This window comes from Psammomys obesus, unplaced genomic scaffold, assembly GCF_907164565.1.
Source record: "Psammomys obesus unplaced genomic scaffold, mPsaObe1.curated_primary_1811, whole genome shotgun sequence".
NCBI lineage: Eukaryota > Metazoa > Chordata > Mammalia > Rodentia > Muridae > Psammomys > Psammomys obesus.
The window spans coordinates 9,999,772-10,021,057 of NW_026596143.1; the positions used below are offsets into that span (position 1 = coordinate 9,999,772).

The window sequence follows — 21,286 nt, forward strand, 5'->3', positions numbered from 1 at the left end:
TTTTTGTGATTTTTCTGAAAAGATCCTCCTTTTGCTGGATGCCTTTATATGCACCCAGAGAACAGTTTGTGGCAGGTTGAGATCTGTGTAGTTCTCTGTCACTATTGTCTACGGGGAAAGACATTCGAGGGTTCTTAAAACTCACATGTAATGCTGATAAGCTCCTGAACAAAGCCAGTGCTTGCAATGTGCTTTGGAAGGCCCACCAAATTCAATGTTTTGCAAACGAGTTGTTCAGTAGATACTAGAATGTGGGGTTCCTGGGGCAGGGGCGGGACACCTGCGGACAGTGAGGCTAAGGGTGTCATAACCCAGACGATGGAGCCCTGCGCGGCAGAAAACTGCCAGGCACAAAAAGAAGGCCCCTGGCACACCAGAAGAGCCTCGTGGGAGGGCCTGGAACAGGGCGGTGGCCACTCCCCCATCCTCATGGAAGATCCCGGGTACCTTAGTGCCAAGTGAGGTCAACTGGACTCCAACAGCTTGTGTCCAAACCCCATAGGTCCTGACACCGTTGGTCAAGCGAGTGTATAAATAAAAAAGGCTTAGTTCTACTCAGTCAAATAGATCTGGGCCTCGATGGTGGTCTCTGGAGTCTGTGTCCGGGGTTGGTGATTCCATCACCCTCAACCCCTCCCGCATCCCAGTTCCCACACTAGAACATTCCACAGGTGTGGAAACTGGTCCTTAGAGAAGAGGTTCAAGCAGCAAGCGCCAGAGACAGGACCTTAATTCACACTCAGGAAAGAGTCTTTGTCTTTGCCGTTGGGCCAGCTGGTACAGCTTTCGAGGCAAGGAAGGTCAGTCCTAGACCTTTGGCCAGCCCTAGGCCATATAAAAGGGATGAGCAACTCCATTTGGGTCCTCTTTACTCTCAGGCCTCAGCCACTATTCCCTGAAGGATCTTGCTCTCACAAGACCATACCAAGGAGATACTCAGTAATTAATAGATAATAATAATAACTAACAATAACCTGAAGACCCTGAAAACCTTCAAGATGGAAACAGACGGAAGTCTGTATTGTGTCAGAATTTAATTTTCGTACTGACAAGGTGGAAGAAAAAAAGAAAAGAAAGAAGGTCTTTCTTGAGTACTAGGAACATTTCAGGATGACACGTTTGTGGGAATGAACCAATACCCTGACAGGTGTCGGGGTGTGAGAAGGGAGGGATCGAAGGGGCCTCCCTGGTTGGGGTAGTTGTGCCAGTAGCCACCAGAGGGCAGCAGAGGGTCAGAACAGCTGGCGAGAATAGCTGTTAATAGCTGAGAATAGTAAGTTAATTTCTCAGGAAGAGATTGAGAAATGAAGAGGCACACCCCAGGGGACTGCCTGAAATGCTTCTCCCAGCCAAAGCCGGTCCTCGTTCCTCGGGGCCAGAGCATCTGTCCCCAGCCGCTGGGAACACTGGCTACTGAAAGCCTGCAGATGCATAGCTGCTGAGAACAGGCAACTGTTCTTTGCCCAAGGTTATGCCTCTCTTCTCCAGAGAGACAAATAATGATTGGCCAGTGCGGGGGTGTTTGGGAGCCTTGGCTCTTTGCTTCAGTTTGTGATAACTCTTAAGGGCCATGCAAGATCCAAAGTTTCAGGACTGGCTGAGGCTGTATTAACCAGCGGGGCCTTTCTAAATTCGACGGCACGTCTCCAGAGGTCACCTCCTGAGACCACCCCGTATTGTCAGCCTCCAGGGATCCCCGCTCCGGCAACAGCTACTTGGAGGAGGAACCCAGCCATTGATCCAAACTACACAGAGAAGGCATGTAAAATTTCTTCCCAAACACCTCGTAAGACTGTTGGGAGTCAGGGAAGGGGGCTGTGCGGGTAAAACAGCACATGGATTCATCGGTCTTTCTCTCTACCCACCTTCCTTCCCACCTATGCCCTCACCTCACTGGGCTGCTGGTGCTCCTCCTCTTCAAAGCCCCACCTTTGCTGACTGCAGTGGCGCTTTTCTGGAATGGTGCCGGGTCTCTAAATGTGATCCCTTCACGCTTGCTATGAAGACACAGCCAAAGGAGACCAGCAAAAAAACGAAATTCTCTGGCTCACTCCCCAATTTCCCTGAAATTATTTTTAACCCTGGACCACGTTGGCCTTTGCCTAGTTTTTTAAGTCCTCAGTAGGATTTTTTTCCCCACTTAAATAACACAGGACCTGTGCCTTTCCTAGGCTTTAGTAAGAAGCCCTCTATCAAACCTCCCATTGTTAAGGAAAAGGACTCCTACAATCATGAGCTGCAAATCCAGCGTTTTGTAGCACGCACAGCGGCTGGGGCCTCCGCAGGGAGATGACTGAACGGCCTATGGATTAATGTACTATTATTACATTACTCTTTAAGCTTCAAAGGTCTGCCAGGAGGGCTAAGCTCACTATCTATTCCATGACATTTTAAGAACAAATAATACATTAATATATTTAATTTGAGAATAAACACATACATTACAGGCAGGGGATTTTGTCTGTGCTGATAACGGCGCCAAATGACCTTTCCAGAGCAATCCCAGCACGCAGAGCTGGAAAGGGACGTGTTCCAAAAGCCCACTTGTATCTGCTGTAATATGTAGGCTCTGACGCATGTTTGACCTGTGAAAAGCTGCAGCTTCCATGCTCCTCGGAGATGGGAGCCATGGCTCTAATTACTCCTCAGACACTAATCTGCAGGAACACTAAATCTTGTTGCCTCAAATTAGTTAATCAATTAAGTGTCAAACCACAAAATGTTGGAGATTTGGGGTTGTATTTATTATCTTGGCAGGCACTTCCTCTCGGCCTCTTGGCTTCCTCTCTCTTCTTCTTGCAGGGGAGCTGGCTTTTAAAAATGACCGGTCGCTCATTGTTTACTTCTGGCTTGTTAGCAAAACAGTTGAAGTTACCTAAGCCCGATGCCCAAGACTAACCGAATCCACCCTGAGATTGACAGGTTGGCTACCATTCAAGCCGGGCTGTGTGTTCTCCGGTGCCTTTCTTGGGATTAGTTTAAAAGAGAGGACAGTTGATATGCTAGCCAGCATCTTTTTCAGTGTCCACTGAGGCCGGCCATTTTGAGGCCTGCAGTAATTGACTGGGAGTCTTGGTTATTGCTGTGTTACTCTCACAAGGCGAGGAAAGCACAGGCAGTGGTGATTTTTAGAATCCTCTGCTCAGAATCTCTATTTTCTCTGTGTTCCTTGGCTCTTCAATAGATGTGCACAGCTCACTGCAGCTTGGGCTTCAGGGATCCGGGCCCAAGGTGCCTAGAGTTCTCTGCCCATCCACACTGCTCTGGATCTGGCTTACCTGTGCATCTCATAGGCTCTTCTGATGTGACCCCACCGAATACTTCCCACACTTTCCTACCTCAGCTGACTCTTGCCTTCTGCCCAGATTAGCTACAAAACAGTGCCATACTCGAATCTCAAGTAGACACAAACAGATGGCTAAACTAATTCTACCTGTTGATGAAAAGGTAAGAAATGGCCCCAGTACTTAAGGAATGCATACTCTCACTGACAGGAAAGAGATTTATGTACCTAACAGTTAAGACCCGCAGGACAATGCACACATACTTAGTAACTGATCTGTGTATTGTGGGAATGCCCAAGTCTGAGGTGAGGTTATCGCCACACTGTGGCTTGGAGATAACGTATCATTTAATTTGATACGCAAAAGGGCTATTATACCAGGTCCAGACAACAGTAGATGGGCGTGTACTTACTTGTCCCTATCAATTATTTCTTTCTAAGCGTTGGACACCAAGGTGTCCTTTGTCCATGACATAATGGCAAAAATAAATTGTTGTGGTTTGTCATCTTATTTGGAGAAATTAAAAGTTGACGGTACCATGTATGGTTCAGAAGATTTCATTTCATATTTTTATCTGAAATTCCACTTCTCTGTGAAATCCAAGTATTGAAAGCCCTGAACCAGTGTCTTCATCCAATCCTATTTTATTCCCCTACTACAGCTATGGAGATTAAAGAGAGGCCAGGGCATATGTACCAAATGTCCGCTGCAAGCTGCTTGGTCCAGGTGCACCTTCAGGCCTGCACAGTGCTATGGACAGGCAGAATTTCATACGGTGCCTCACCCTGGCCAGGGTGGTGTTTCGGGGCTCTTGACCTCCACTGCTGATGCCGGAAAGGATTTCGATGAGCACATCTAAGAGAGATTTTTAGACATCCCAGAGGCGACTCCTTAACTTCAGAGTTGAGGAGACTGAGGTTGAGAAAGACGGAGGGAACTGCCTCAAGAGTAATGACTTTTCTGTTCCCAGTTAGGAATGGGCCTCTTGTCTTGCATTCATGGCTCTTTCTTCTGTGCCTGCTAGATCTGGTGGCAGACCTTCCAGTCTGCTTTGTCTCTTGAACTTTGTACCTCCATTGTCAGGCCTGTGGCAAGAGATTGGTGGCTTTGAGGATGAAAAAACAAACTGTCTTTTTCTCCCAGATTCAAGTGCCACTCACGGAACCCTTTGGGTCTCCCTGACCTATGTCGGGTGACTCCTGAGGACTAATTGGCATCAGGAAGTGGAAAATGTCTGAATTTGGAATCAGAGAGCTGTATCCAAATTTTATGGTATGTACAAGAAACTTGGTCTCTACATGGCAATTTAGTTATCCTTGAAACATAGTGCAAAACTGGCCTTAGTAAGTTGTTGTGAGATTAACATGATGGTTTTCTATCAATCATTATATATGCAAAATAGTACTCAAGTGTGCAAATCCTTTCCCCACTTCCCTTAGTCAAAAGGAGTCTTAATTAAAACTAGCAGTGAGAGGGAAGACATCATTGTCATCCCTTCACAGGGCCTCGTGGCCATCTTGTGTGGTTTGTGACTAATAGATACACTACCCAGAGGCTCTGAGGTACCCCAATACAGAGGAAATGGACAGTATGCTGTAATGCTTACTGATGATAGGTTTGGTTTGGTTTCTGTTTTGTTTTGTTTTTTAATTTGTACGTGTCCTAGTTTAGCCTTGAGTAAGTGTTGTTAAATACAAGCATAAAAAGAGAGGAAAAGAAAATCCCTTTGACTTTCACAGGTAACTCATTTGCATCCAAGTAGTTTTGCATTTCTTACCCTGCTCCTCCTTGCTGGAAGAAGCATCGCATCGATAGCAGGCTAGACGCCCATGAACCTGATGTGTCCACAGGTCTACAAGTCTAATGACCTAGTCAGCTCCAGGCTTATTTGCCAGGTCAGTATTACATGTCTGCTGGTCATTAATTCAGGCTTCTTTCCTTTGACCCATGCCGCCGTGTCTTTCCATTTAATTTCCCTGGACACAAATAAAACAAAGCAGAGGAATTCCTGGGCGTCAGCATCTGTCTCCTCCAACAAGGCTTGGAGTGGGTGAGTCGCTCTGCCGTCCTCCTCGCCTGCCTGTTTGGCAGATACAATGCTAGGCCAGGCTTTTGTTTCCCTGGGTTATGATTTACGCGAGTGGACGCAGAGCAGGGAAGAGCCGGGTATCAATTTCGCTGGGTTACCGTGTTAAATGACCGATGCATGGATGGTTATTGCTGCCTCGGGAGCAAATGAAAGCCCTTTGCTTCCCTGACACTGCCACCTCCCTCCCCTACTGATGATCAGTTAAAAATGTAAATAAAAAGACGGCACTTTGGAGAGAGTCAGCTCTGGAGGGGGGGAAAATTGCAAAAGCGAAGTTTATTGATCCTCTGGTCAAGATTGATGGCACAATAAGAGCAGGAGGCGAAGAGTGATTTTGCTTTTGAAAACGTTGATGAATAAGCACTGAGGGGCAACAAATAGCTAGGCTCAGCCAGTGATGGACGGTGGTGGGAGAACAAGATGCATTTTTATAAATGGGTGAAAGGAGAGGGGGACTTATTAAAAAAATGAATGACCACATGTGGCAGGGATATGCCAGTAGGGAGAAGAAAGCCATTGATTTATGTGTACTACTGGCATTTGAAAATTCAATAATAACATTGACAAATGAGAGGCAAACCTGGCCACAGGACAGCGCCAAGCCAAGGAATGGAGAAAGAAAATGCCAAGGTCAGGAAGAAGGAACAGAAAAACAACCTTATGTTGGAAAGCTTTACATTAGCCGGTCTCTATAAAGACGTTAAGAAAAAATCCCTCAGCTCCCAGTGGGCGGCTCTGCAAATCTAGCCAGTGAGGAGGGCCCTGGCTGTCCTGCTGCCTAGAGAAGGGAGCTCCATGGCCACTAATGGCTGTGCTGCCCTGGCTCTCTAGTGCCTTCGGTGCAAGCTTTAAACACCCTTACAATCCGGAAGCCCCTGCTGCCGGGGTCCTGTTGCCCACGATTTGTTCTTTGGGGCTGTCCCTCTGTGCACGGATCCTAGCAGAGGATGTGATGTCATTGTCGGCATGTCTAGGGAGCTCCTTATGCTTTGCCTCTGTGTAAGCAGCGTCAGACACCTCAGCATTTCCAGCTTCTCCACCCCCTTAGGTCCGTTCCCCCTCTGTACTGTGCCTGAATGAATGTTCCTTATAATGAAGCATCTTTCCCTCAAATCCACTCATTCATTCATTCATTCATTCATTCATTCATACACTAGAAGCTCTTCTAGAAAGCCATTGTGGGAGAAGCTGAGTTGCTCTGGAGGCTATCAGCAAGAACAACCCTGAAGCAATGTCCCTGACCAAATGGGTTTGAAGTGTGCACAGTTTCTCCTGCTGAGCAGACCACTCAGAAAGAGCAAGCCTCTGACTTGTACCAACTTCGCGGTTTCCATGGAGGCTACACCCAGTTTTTCTGCCTCTGAGCACAGACTGATAGAGTAATCCCTGGATTGTTAACAGTTCAGCCACTTGCTGCATTCTCTTTTGTTTCCTGGTTCTGCCTTAAATGGCAAAGGAGAGAGAGAGAGAGAGAGAGAGAGAGAGAGAGAGAGTGTGTGTGCATGCGTGTGTGTGTGTGTGTGTGTGTGTGTGTGTGTGTGTGTGTGTGTGAGAAACCCTCCAGGGAGAGGGCTGGTCACCTGTCACTGAGCTCTCTTTGTCTTTTCCACATTCTGCTGCTATTTCCCTGGGGCTTTGGCTGGCCATGTGATGTCTTCTCCAAATGTTAGAAGGTGAGTTAGGGGCTTGAGCAGAAATATAAATCCTTGCTAATGCTCTCCTAAAAAAGCCAGGAGGTACTGTCTCTCCCAAGGGCCTGTCTGCCAGCCTGATCTAACAGTTGCGATAGCCACGAAGCCCCAGGTGTGCACCTGTCTTTTTAGGGTTACTATAGCACCCCACCTCGCTCATCAAGTGGAAATATTTTATTATCTCCTACCATACCACCAAGTCTTCTCTTCTTTGTTTCTTTTCTCTAAAAATTCTCAGGAATTTTTTGTCTCCCTGCCTTCGTTCCCAGTGTCGGATGGGTAATAAATAGAGGCATTGGACTGAGAGATGGCTAATGGACAGGGGTAGGAGAACGAGATTCCCCAGCCCCTGTGGATGCCCAACCCAGTTTCGAAGAAGGCTCTTGCAGACCTAGTGGCGACAGCCAGCTGATCTGCTTGGCTTCCATTCTTCAGGGATGCTCACAGACTCACAGTTACTCATTCATGTAGTGTGATAGGGATAGGGTAAGGAGCTATGTCACGGATAAAGGAAGGGAAGAGGATGCCCACCTCTATCGAAGCTTCATTGCTCTGCAGATGCAAGCTTGACACCCCCCCCGCCCCGATCCAGACAAAACTTTACTACATAGCTCAAACTGGCCTTAAACCCTTGATCCCCTCCCTCGTTAGTCTCCCCAGTGCCAGAAATGCAGGCATGCACCACCTCACTCATTGGACCATGTTTCTTCAGCAGGGACCTAAGAAGGAACATCTTCCTACAGCGTCACTTTAGGACCCTGAAAACTTACACTGAGGCTGTTACTTGGTTGGGCTGCCTCTACCCTCTGCCCCTAGAAGGCCCCTGCCTCGGCCTCCTGAGAATGCTACAGGCAGGCTGGCTAAGGCTCCCACCAACTCCCTTGACCATTTATTGGAAAGTCATCTTGACAAGGCCTGAGAGAGTCAACTATGCAAACTACTTCTCGACATATTTGCCATTTCTCCCAAGGAGCAATGGAAACTCTTTCCACTGGGAACAGACCATCCCTCCAAGCCTGTTTGGCAGCCTCAGCATATCTCTGAGCCCGGATTTCCTTATCCTCAAAGTGACAAAACCACCATTTATCTCAGAAAACTGTTGTAAGGGTTGGTTGATTGTCGTTATGGCTATGGACACAGTGTGTGTCTATATCACGTTAAGGGAGGATTTCTTCACTATTGCAATTGCTGCAAGGCGGGAGTTTCCTCTTTATCTCACCTTGTGTGAAAAATCCTAAGAGCCGCAGGGAAGTTTCAGACCCAGTGGCTCTCCTTAGAGTGGCAAACCGAATCCTGAGGCCAAGGCTGCTGCCTCTTACAGAGTGGCTCAGCACTCAAGAGATGCTCGGGGATCTGGGGGCAGGGGGCTGGTTGAGGAGGGTCAGGAAGAAAAGACAAGATGATAAGTGTCCTCTGGCTCTGAGCTTTCCCTTTTTATCTGTTGTTTATGTATAGATGGGGCCTCTCCAGCTGTATTGCAGGAGTTGTGAAAGAGGAAGTATTCAGAGTTCTTGTCTTCATTTGCTCAGAGCATTTGCCTCCTTCTCGATGTGTGGGGTCATGGCTCCATGTGGTGGGAGGAGATGCCTGCTTTAACTTAGCCCACTTCTGGTCTAATCACATTTTTGGCAGAGAGACCGTTGTTTGTCATTTATAGCCTTCCCACCCAGAGCTGCTCCATTCCCTAGAATCTGTCAGAGCACAGGAAGTAGTAGAATGTAGATAGACAGACAGACGGACGAACAGACAAGCAGGCAGGCAGGCTAACACATCTATCCAGCAAGCTTTCAGTGAGTCTGAGAAAATATCTCTCAGATCACTGCTGTGACGATTACTATGAAGATGGGTCACACTTCATAAACATCCAGGTTTAACTGCTGAGATTCCTGGAGACAAAGAGAAAAGGAACTTTGACTCATGAAGTCTCCCCCTCTTCTGTTGGGGTGGGGACAGGGACGCAGCGCCAGGCAGGTAGGCAGCCAGAGGCATGATAAAAGCCATCCCTGTAGCCTTGTTTCTCAGATTGTTTTTATTATTATTATTATTATTATTATTATTATGATTATTATTATTATTCATTGCTATTTGCCATGATCTTGATACTAACAGTTGGCTGAGAATATGGTTATGGGAAAGACAGAGAAGCATTCCCACTTACCTTTCTTCACCCTAAAACACCTATTTCAGATGCTGCATTTTGAAAAGGATCTTATGCCGTGTGACATCTAATGCTTACTACGTGGGATCTATTTCACTTGCTTTGTCCTGACCTTTAGGATATTCAGACCATGAATTTCATTTGGTTAAACATACAGTATTGCATCTTGAGTGCTGGATAAAATTGATCAACAGTGTGAATAAAATAGTTTTTTTCTGGGTTTAGGTCTCGGCATCAACTTGTGACATCTTAAATATGGGCTCAAATTTTTATTCTCCAAGTGTCCTACATAGTACTTAACCTAGGCTTTCTCCTTTTTCTCCACATATAAAATGGAAAACCTGTTAATAATCACTCTTGCTATGATGACAATCAAAAATACTTATCTAGCTTAATATGAATGCATAGTGAATCTCCAATGAACGTGAGTCATAATTTTTCCAATGGAAAACACCATTTAGTTGTGGGCTCCATGGACTAGGCAGGTAACTGTATTTCCTCAATGTTTACCACCGTCCTTAGTACTTAATAGACCTTTCATAAATATTTGTTGACTGAACAATAGACAGAGTGTAGCTCATGGAAATTGTCCAAATTGTTGACTTCATAAAGCCTGCTAAAATATAATTTTCTATTGCAAAGGTAAAATCCGCTCTTCATTGCTTATAGCAGCTTTTCTACCACCAAATAGCTGAGCATCTACAGCGAGGCCTGGGCTGTAGGCCTAGGACTCAGACCAAGAAGGTCAACAGTAATTTTCACCATGGCAGTGTCTAAACACTAGTGAGGTTTATAGTTATCTGCAGATATCATCTGAAGAATTAGGGATTTTAGACTCATGCCCACAGTAGCATTAGGGACCTACCCATATGAGAACCAGCCACCCCTCCCAAACTCAGGCTCAAAATATTTATAGCCTTGTTGCTTCAGTGAGAGGCCAACGGCTAGGGGAATGGGAGCTGCCATGGGGTCTGGGGCTGATGGGAAACAAAATGTCTCTCTCTGAGGCAGCTGGGCTTATTTTAATGGGCAAGGTCAGCAATGAAATGACCAAGAAGAGAAATTGCTGCCATTATGCATCAGTTACAATCTTATATCAATTATTCCCTGTACCATTCCCTTTGCCACGGGCTGAAGCAAACATGGCCCCTAATCAGTTTTACATCTCCGTTTAATTTTATTGGAAAGAAGAGCTGGCAATGCATCACAGAGGCCGAGTGTGACACGAAAGGTGACCCCCCTGCCAACTTAATGGCACAATACATAACCCTTAATGAAGTCGCTATCTTGTCCCTCTTCTGCTGTCTGGGCCCTGTGATTTACAGCAGCATTATTTTGCCTTGCCCTCTTTTCATTTCAGCTTTGACAAACTGGATGAAACAATTATCTTCATTATCAGCCAGAGTGGTAGAAATGTGATCGTTGGGGGATTTCTGCAGGTGGACAGCCTTGGCTAGGGATCAAAACCAACAGGGGAGCATGCTCAGGAGTGTTCCCCTCCTCGCCCCTGTCTGTGACTATGAACATCTGAAGATGGATTGTGTATCCCGATGAACAGTGTGAGTCCTATATCATCGTGGCAAGAAGTCATTTCAGGCGAAGGGAAAGCTGCAGACAGAGCAGAGACTGGGATCTTGCAGTTTATTCTCCTGGGATCCCCCAGCATTTGTTTTTGGTTCAAGCCTGGGTCATGTTCTTCCTTACACCATCTTCTTACGTTCATCAGTGGAGAATCGCACAGGCATTTGTCTGCATTGCAAATGATGTCTCGTATTTATTTATTTATCATAATTAGAAGTAATTCATTTATTAGCTCACGCAAATAATATTTGTTCGCTACCTTGTATGTAGTAAAGAAAATTAGGTGCTGTGGGAGAAAAGAGAAGGACTAGCCATGGATATTATCTTCAAGAAATGGAGTATGCTATCAGCATACAAGTGACCGGACTCCTAAGTCAATGTAGCATGACAGAGAAAGAGATGAGTGAAACATAGTATGTAAACTGAACATAGAGTTGTCCAGGAGAAGTTCTTTTAAAATGAGGGGGATAGAATTTGCACAATTGGAAAGGGAAATGCTAGCCAGCATGCTAGCACGTGCCTGTAATCCCAGCATTGAGGGGCACATCATGAGTTTGAGGACAGCCTGGCTAGAACAGTAAGATCCTGTCAAACAAGGAAAAAAAAGGCCTCTTCCCTACAAAATGCAATGGTCTTTATTAGCATGAGGGATGGGCTTTTGGTACAGAGTGAATGTTCTAGTCTGTGGCTCTGGATACCCAACTGTAAGTAGCAATATGGCACACCTTGTTGGGGAGTCATGACGTTTAATTGGGTGGACTGTGAGAATGCAGTCTACAAAGGCTGAGATGACAGCAGAGACTGTATTCAATCCTGTTCCTCAGGTTGTGTGGAAAAGAGGTGATAAGAACTTAGACATTCTTGGTAGGAGCTTTGGCCTAAGATTTTTCTCGTCTGGGAGACTTATGGATGTGGACACATAAGCACACACTGTCATGGGCTAAATTATAAGCTTATAACAGATAAGCCTGCAAGATTCAATCAAGTTTCTCCTTTTGCACTGTGTAGACTCAGGAAGAATTGCAATTAGTTGTTTTTGTTTTTCCAGTTTCTATAAAGAACAAAAATAAGAGGTTGAGGGGTTCATTAATCAATGAGATTCTCTTTGCAATACCATCTGAATAGGGTCTGTGTTACTAAAGGTTTGTTTTATTGTTGTTTGTTTTTTGGTTTTTTTATGATGACAGTTTTTTCCATGGCATTTTTCTCAGGCAGATGGAGAACTCTAACGTTGATTTGGTTAACCGGAACTGGAACCTTCATAGGAAGGATGTGAGTAAACTTAAAAGTGATTACATCTTATCAGCGGACACATATGAGCACACAGCCTTCGTTCTGCCCTTCCGTGCGTGAAAGTAAGGGCAATGAATTTTCCAAAAGAAGGAGCCCATATTCACTTTTAAACAAGTTGGTTTAACAACCAGGTTTGAATGGGTTACATTCAATATGCAACTGAAGTATCAGTGACCAGGAGAACTCCTTTTCTTTTCTTTTTTAAATTATTTTTATTTTTATTAATTACAGTTTATTCACTTTGTATCCCCCCTGTACCTCCCTCTCTCTTCCCCACCTGTGCCCCTCCCTCAGGCACTGATAGGGGAGGTCCTCCTCTCCTTCCCTCTGATCCTAGTCTATCAGGTCTTATCAGCAGTGGCTGCATTGTCTTCTTCTGTGGCCTGGTAAGGCTGCTCCCCCCTCAAGGGAAGGTGATCAAAGAGCAGGCCAATCAGTTCCTGTCAGAGACAGTCCCTGTCCCCATTACTATGGAGGCCACTTGGACTCTGAACTGCCATGGGCTACCTCTGTGCAGGAGTTCCAGGCCATCTCCATGAGTGGCCCTTGGCTGGAATATCAGTTTCAGAAAAGACCCCTGTGCCCATACTTTTGGATCTGTTGCTGTCCTTGTGGAGCTCCTGTCCTCTATCCTGTCTTACTATCTCCCACTTCTTTCATAAGATTTCCTGTACTCTGCCCAAAGTTTGGCTATGAGTCTCAGCATCTGCCTCGAAATCCTGCAGGGTAGAGGCTTTCAGAGGCCCTCTGTGGTAGGCTCCTGTCCTGTTCCCTGTTTTCTTCCTTCTCCAATGTCCATCCTCTTTGCCTTTCTGAATGGGGATTGAGCATCTTACCCAGGCTCCTCCTTCTTGCTTAGCTTCCTTAGGTGAACAGATTTTAGTATGTTTATCCTATATTATATATCTAATATCCACTTATGAGTGAGTATATACCCTGTGTGTCTTTCTGCTTTTGGGATACCTCACTCAGGATGATCTTTTCCAGTTCCCACCATTTATCTGTGAATTTTATGATTTCCTTGTTTTTTATTGCTGAGTAATACTCTATTGTATAGATGTACCACAATTTCTGTATCCATTCCTCAACTGAGGGACATCTGGGCTGTTTCCAGCTTCTGGCTATTACAAATAAAGCTGCTACACACGTGGTTGAGCAAATGTCCTTGTTGTGTACTTGAGCATCTTTTGGGTATATGCCTAGGAGTGGTATGGCTGGATCCTGAGGAAGCACTATTCCTAATTGTCTGAGAAAGCACCAGATTGATTTCCAAAGTGGTTGTACAAGTTTACATTCCCACCAGCAGTGGAGGTGTTCCACAACCAGCATGTGTTGTCACTTGAGTTTTTCATCTTAGCCCTTCTCATGGGTGTAAGGTGAAATCTCTGGGTCGTTTTGATTTGCATTTTCCTGATGACTAAGGAAGTTGAGCATTTCTTTAAGTGTTTCTCTGCCATTCAATATTCCTCTATTGAGAACTCTCTAGAACTCCTTTTCTTGAAAGCGCATTTCTCTAATGCGCCCGCTCCACATGCTTCCCTCTCGCCTGGTCAGTTGCCTTTCCTATTAAATCCTGACTGTTCTCCTGTCACTGGGTGCTTTGTAGAATAAGAAGATTGAAAGGAGAGCAGCGGCAGAGCTGAAGAGAGAGGGTACTGTGTGACTTCTCTCTGTGTAGTGTCCACAAGTTAGAGGTTTATTCGTCTGTTTGCACTGCTCAGTGGAGAGCTGAAGAGGTGAAAAGGCACGGTGCAGTGAATGACCTGAAGGTACCTGGGAAGCACCACCAGAGCCTCCCCACTGGGCAGGCAGGGTGGGTGATGGGTTAATCTCTGGGAAAGAAAACAAGATTTTTGTGGTTTTTTTTTTTTTTTTTTTTTTTGGCTGGAATTGGAGAAGAGGGAGGCAGGAGAGGGAACCCTGCCGTTACTTCCTTCTATCTGGGTAAATTGGAAAGGTTTTCCCTGGTGCCTGCTGATATTTCCTGATGGAAATTTTTCCCACTGATAGAGATACAGATGGAGTTTACCGACATGGGACTGTAGACACACTCTGAGATAATGAAAAAAAAAAAAATGTCCACGGTAGCCATATGCTCGGTGGCAGTTTGTTAGAAGGAACTCCAGTTGGGTGAATACAAAATAGTGGTTTTGGCAGCGCTGACTAAGGGGGATCCTCTGTATTTCCATGTCTTTTTGAAAAAGAACTTTTGATATGACTTATGTGAATTTTAAAACGTCTTCTCTTTACTTACATATTTATTTTTTTGTTGTTGAAATGTTCTTTTCTCTGATCTTGAGATTTATTTCAGAGCGATTAGGGTGACCGGAAACAAGGGTGTACTCAGATAACAGGTACTAGTCTTGATTCCATTTCCTTCCAGCGTCTGTTGTGGCCATTCTTTCTTCCACTTTGGGAGGCTGCCTTATAATTGACAGGGCTGCAGCACCCTTGCGGTTAGGCTGTCCAGCATAACTGGCTTGGCTGTCCTTGTCACACTCTTCAGAAGCAGAAAAAACAAAATCCAAGCTTTTGCTCAAGGTAACACAAGTAGAACTTACTAGATCCAAGGTAAGAACCCAACTCAGTCTTGTCCACAAGCTTTAGAAACTCATATTCTCTGAGTACCACAAGACTGTCTCAATTTGGGGTGCAGGAAAGGATGCTCAGGGTAGTTCTATCTGTAAACATCCAGCACTATATTTTTAACTGGGCTCATTTGTAACATCGGGTTTCCAGGATGTGTGTGCTCTTGCAAAACTTTTTTTTTTTTTTACCATACGCAGCTTTATGGGATTTTAAAAAAGAGACTATCCTAGGTATAAGTCCTCCACAAATATGATTTAATTCTGTATGTTTACTCCTGGAGTGTTATTGTGACCCAGTAAAATTGAGCAGACCAAGAGTTGTTTGTCTCTCCACTGACCCAACTTATTTTATGTGAGGTCAACTTGCAAGGCAGACATATTACCACAACACATTTGGGTGTGAGAATGTGTACAGAGAAGCCTAACTGAAGGCGAAATGTTCTGACCTAGGAGTAAGCCAAGAATAATTAGAGCCACTGTGCAACTCAGTATGCACAGGGAATAATTCACCTGAGGCTTTTTATTTTTTTAAATATAAGTGTAAAGAGGAAATGTGTTCAGAGCCCACAAAGTACTCCCTGGACTGTGGCCAAAGGAGAGGAGCTATGTGATCTCTCTTCTTCTCCAGCCGTGTTAGACAACATCTTGCATGTATCATACATCAGCCCTGGCTTAGGTATAGCTACGAGACCACATGGTCATGGCAAGAAGTGGGACTCATCGGGTCAAAGGCAATCCGATAAATCTGCTTCCCTCTCTATGAAATGTGATAGAAGAGCACACCCCCGCAGAAGGGCTGTGTCCTTGTTACATCCTTACCCTTCCCTCTCAGGCCTAGATCTTTGCTCTTAGTCACTCTTGTTCATTCTGGATTGTATAGAGCATTTGTAAACCCATCTTCCCTTGTATGAGATTGCTCACTCTCTCGCTCTCTCTCCTCTGTGTGTGTGTGTGTGTGTGTGTGTGTGTGTGTGTGTGTGTGTGTGCATGAGCACATGAGTGCCCGTGTGTTACAATCACTGATGCGGCTGACTGACAGAAGAGCCGGGGGATGGAGTGGGAAATAGAGAAGAAAAACTACCTTGATGGGTCATTCAACACTCAATCCCTGCCTTTTGAGGACCCCTGTCAGAAGTGGGCAGAGAAAACAACCAGCCACTCCTGCCTGTGTAGTCCACTTGCTTGGATCCCCACAGGGAAATACCAGCCATTTGCTAGAAACAGTCCCAAGGAGGAATTCCAGGGCCAGGATGGCAGACCCCACATATCCTGACTCATCAAGGGGTTGAGCTGGGGAAGGTGAGAGCTTGGACATCCTGAAAGCAGGACTGTGTGAGGCAGACACTCACTCTCTCTGTTGGGCCTTGATCTCCTCTGAATCGTCATCAGAAATCAGTCACATGCCTCAGTGCTTCACGTAGATTGTGTCTTAAGTACTCACAGGGCATGACATCACAGGTTGGTCCTCAGCTCCCACTTCCACGATGACATCATTCGGCTTATGTTTTCTCCTAGGTAAAAAGGAAGAAAAACGTGGCTCATCACTTCAAAGCCTGTCCTGGGGTAGATTTTGCTTTAATTGCCCATGGCATGATTCATGTCCAGGCTTTCCTTCATTTATTTATTTATTTTTCTCAGAGAACCCATATCAGGGCTTACCTCAGCCGAAGAATTTGTCCTCAGAGAAGCCAGCAAATCTGTTCCCTTAGCAGGGAATGGAAACCATAGCTTGTGACATTCTCCTAGTAACTCTGCCAGCTCACGGGCAGCCAGCATACCTGCAGGGGGTGACGATCCCATATGTAAACAGAAATTGCTCCCCTATAGGAAGCAGTTTGCACTGACATTGTTGGTCACCTCTGAGAAATGCAAGCCACGTGACAGGTTCTATTCTGGTGTGGAGGCAAGAGAGAGAATTATAGGTGCTTCTTTCTAAAACATTTTAATAGGAGGAAAACCTAAGATGTGCAGGACCAAAGGGCTGTAGCCAGACCCTGCACGCAGAGGAGTCACTGGCAAAAGGTCCCAGAACCTTTCTATCTCTCACTGTAGAAGGAGTTGCTTCCACCAAGGGAGTGTGTCTGCGATGTACCAGGAAATCCCAGCTCCTCCATCTCCTAATCAGGTAGACACAACACTACGTGGTTCCAGACTCCAGAGGTAGCCGTAGCCAGCAGGGAAATGGTCTGCAGGATGCGAGCGTCTGTGGTCCAACAGATCAGCTCTGCATCTCAGGAGCTCTGCAGAGGCGCTTCTGACACTCAGAAACCTGGACAGGGAGGCGGCAAGGTTTGTGCCTCCTAAAGAAAAGGACCTCAGGGCTGGTGAAGTAGGGAGAGGAGACTGTGCCTGGGTCCTGTGCCTCATGCAAGTTCTGGGCAACTGGGACAGGTGCCCAAGCTGGGGCAGCACCATGCAAGTCTCCTTCTGGAAAAGCATGTGGTAAATTCAGGAAACAAGGGCACAGAGCCCTGGCCTAATCGCTAGGTCCTGTGGCTAGCTATTTAATTTGAATTTAGGATGTTTTTTTTTTTTAAATAAGGATAACAATGTGTAACTAGAAGGGTTCCTTTAACACTAAAACAACAACAATAATAAAAATAAGGCCAAAAGAATTATCTTTTAGTGCCCCAGACACCTGCATGCCTCCTATACCCCAACTTCTACCAACACCCTCTCTTGGGATGACTACCAAGGCAGCTTATAAGGCAGCTTCGTTTGATGTCTTTCTAGAGAGACTCACAGTCTTGGGGCCTTATCAAAGAGGTGGCAACATAGACAATGACAATAAAAACACAAACATCTATAAAAAGATGCCCAGTATTGCATATCAAAGGGAACTATCATGCAACGCATTTAAATCATCAAGTACTGCAAGGATGCCAGGCAATGTGAAGCCTCATTTATTGCAAAGGGGCAGGCTCTGGGGGTGATGGGCTGGCAATCCTTTACAGCGTGAGCCAGCAATCATTCTCCAAGACACTTACCAACTGCCTTTAAAACTTACATCCGCACGAAAATCTGTGTGTGTATGCTTCTAGAAACTCTGCTCAATAATTGCCCAAACTCAATTACAGGCAACCAAAACACGTTCCAGTGGATGACAATAAGATCTTAGTCAATAACATGGGGAAATGAGCTATCAAGATATAGCAAATACAGAAGCTAAATACATATCACTAAGCCAGAAGAAGTTGTCTTGGAAAGCCTTGTATTGGCCATTAGCTTGTGAAGACAGAACCTCCTGGAAAGGAATGTTGCCTGTGGGTGCAACATCCTAAAAAATAAAGAGTTCTGGGGAAAAAATAACATTCTTAGAATGAGTACAGTGTACTGTAAAGCTGGTTTAAGAGCCAGTGATGGACAGTTTGGGGTAAGAGAGCAGATCCGGTTGTTAAGCAGGGAAGTGATTCTGGCAGTAATTGTATACACGTGCAATCACACCTGCAGCACATATGAGGTGTGAAATGTCATGTAAGCTACACACTTGCCTTAATAGCTGAGTGTCAACACCACTCTCAAAGTTAGCAAATGCAGCACACTGCTGTAAGGCATGGGGACTGGGGAATGGATTAGGTGGCATAGGGGTGTTCTCTCTTCTTTTCGGTCTTTTTGGTTCATTTTTGGTCATTGGTCTTTTTGGTCATATGTATATTTGATATATATATATATTTATTTATTTACTTATTTATTTCAAACACAGCTAGAGCCTTGGGGCCTGGAGCAGGGGCCTGGATGGTTCTGTTACAGATGGCATCTGGGATTTCAGGGTCCAGTGGTAGGAGGACTGAGAAAACTGTGTGGTCAGGAAAAAGCGTTCTGTGAAGGGTTAGGTCTCAGGTGAGTTGGAGACATTGATTGTTTTAAGTGTTAAGGATTGGATGAATCTCTGATCTCTGAACCTAGCTCCTCTTACCTCTTTTCATGGCAAGGGTCAAGATTCCAAGACTTCAAGACTTAACTCTAAACTATTACCAGGTCCGTGGATACAACAGAAAAAAGGAACAGGAGCTAAGGGGTGAAAGAGGGAAAGGGGGAGGAGACAGAGGGGAGGAAGAAATTAAGTCAAATTTACTGCTTGGCTTTGCTGTAGCCACGTATGAACTCTTGGAAAGGAGAACTGTTCCCATCTGTGGTCGCTGATCTCCCAACTCTCCTAGTGTCATCTCTTGTCTTCCTTAAAACAGTGTTTCTCGCCGTACAAGAATATCATAAACATCTAGTATCATAAACATCTAGACCCAAGAGAATAGATCCGGTTCAACGCCTGCTCAGCTGACTTTTCTGGAGTGTGGAGTGGCAGGTGCATTTTATGACATCCCTTGAATTCCAGTAGCCCAGCCTTTGCTCAGGTAGTATGGCCTAGCCCCAGACAGCTCAACGATTAGAAGCTTGTGTTCTCAGAATATTATGTCACTGTCAATATAAGGTCTCAGTGCATTTGAAAAGTTGGGTGACCTCGGTGTGGTGATACTCACCTATAGTCCCACCCAGCAGGGAGGCTGGAATGGGAGAATCAGTGGAGTTCACAAGTTCGACACCAGCCTGAGCAACACAGTGAGTGGAAATCTGTCTCAAAGGGAAGAAAAGAAGCATGATGGGAGGTTGTAACCATCTCATTCCCCAAGAGGGGCCATTCTCTTAAAGTGCCACAATTAATTTTTTTCTTCAATTAAAACATTTAGTTTGTGTGGTTTTTTTTTTTGAGGTCACATTTCACTATATAGTCCATGCTGGCCTTGAACTTGTGTTCTTTCTGCTTCAGCTTCCTGAGCGCTGGGATTACAAGTGCAGACCACCTCACCCAGTATGCGCTGGGTTTTTTTGTTTTTGTTTTTGTTTTTGAGTTGTTGGCTATTTACTTATTTATTTTTGACATTCAGAGTTCTTTGCCATAATTATAATTTTCTTCCCTCTGTCTGCTCGGAGAAGGAAAGCTGGGGACCAGAAGGACGGTAGTGGCTAAGTACGTGGTGAGACAAGCACTGTAAAGGGTGTAGGTGGAGACGGGCCTGTAGGAATTCCTGGATGCCTACTCTGTCCACAGCTACCCCTCATATAAAAGGCACCAAAACAGAAACCTCAGAAAATAGAAGGATAAACAACTGCCAGTGGGCTTAATCCATTATCTAATAGGCACCACTGGAGAGCTCTTTCTAATTGGGCTCATTTTAGGGCACCATTATTTTAGAGCTTTGATAGAGGAGCCTGTTGACAGAAGCTTAAAGCAGCCATCACTCAAACCTAGACCAAATAAAATAAAAATAGAGAAATAAATAAATAAGAGAGGTTCTGCCAAAAATAGGAAAAGGGGGAAGGGAAAAAAAAGAGAAGGAAAGAAAGAAAGGGAGCTCACATTATCAACCAATAAACCCAATAATCCATTAGCAACCAAGGTTGCTGCATAATACAGTACTTCCCTAGTGCTATAATTTATACTGCAGACTAGAGAATAGACATGGTTATTAGAGTGAGGGCCTACTGGATGACACATGATGCATGACCGCGCGGCATTGATCTTCACACAACAGGAAGGTGTCTAGACCGGGAGATGTATGGCTGTGCGATTCGGAGCAGGGCATATTTCACAGGAGGCCTAATGGAGTGGTGGAGCCGTGATGGATGGGCTGGCCCCGATTCAGTAGCAGAGCAGTTATAGCTGTGCTAATGCCTGACCTCTTCTGAGCCTCATGTCCTTCATGCAGTCAGGGTGACCTCATCTAAAGGGACAGAAAATGAGATGGGGAGCCAGGAGAGGACTGGGAGGTGTGGGGCCTTCCAGGAGGTGGAGGAGAGAGGGCTGGCCCCGAGAGAGGCAGGCAGGGATGGGTATGCAGGGAGAATTCAGAAGAAGAAAAGAAGGGACTGGAGGCAGGCATCAGGTGAGAGGCAACCCTACCTTCCAGGCCTAAAGCAATTTGTTGATAAAGGGAAAGACTCGAGGAAGAGGTGGAACACCGAGCCAGGTCTTGTGCTAATGGAGTGAGGAGATTCTGCTAGCAGCTTTGAGTAATCCGCATCGATTATGCAATAACACAGGGAGAGAGCCCGTCTTCCTCCCTAAACCCGCACCCTGTTAGACGATGCTTAATGCATCCTAATGACACTCTTGATCATTCCTGAGAAAATTAATGATTCATGCTGCAGCCAATCCAAACCTATCAGGCTCCCTCACTCTCCCCCTTCCTCTCCTTCCCTCTCTCCCTCCCTTCCTACAGACCTCATAATTTTCTTTTCGTCTGTGTCAGTGATGTGAGATAGGCAGGCCTCAGATCTTACTTCTTAACTGATATTTAACTAAGGGGGGAGAAAACCCACGCACCACTCTTTAGCCTTCGTTTCTGTGTTTTTCATCACATCTATGACCCTCTTCATTCTGAATTGACCAGCTAGATGTTCAGTGACTTCGGGTACATCTCTAACACTGCTGACACTGTGCGTTAAGGATCAAAAGAAAGTGTCATAGCTGTTCCTGTTTCTCTTGGGCTTTTCTGTGGCCGCCCAACCAGTCTCCAGACAATAGTAAATACGCATCTCTCTCAGCGAAAGATAAGCCTATTCCTTCTCGAATCCACTAGGATCTTCACGGGTTAGTATACTAC

General features: G+C 45.4%; 1 pseudogene; it reads left to right on the forward strand.

The window, feature by feature from the left end:
- Positions 1-318: 318 nt before the first annotated feature.
- The window catches only part of LOC129666309 (ribose-phosphate pyrophosphokinase 2-like), a 40,745-nt pseudogene continuing 19,777 nt past the window's right edge, over positions 319-21,286 (forward strand).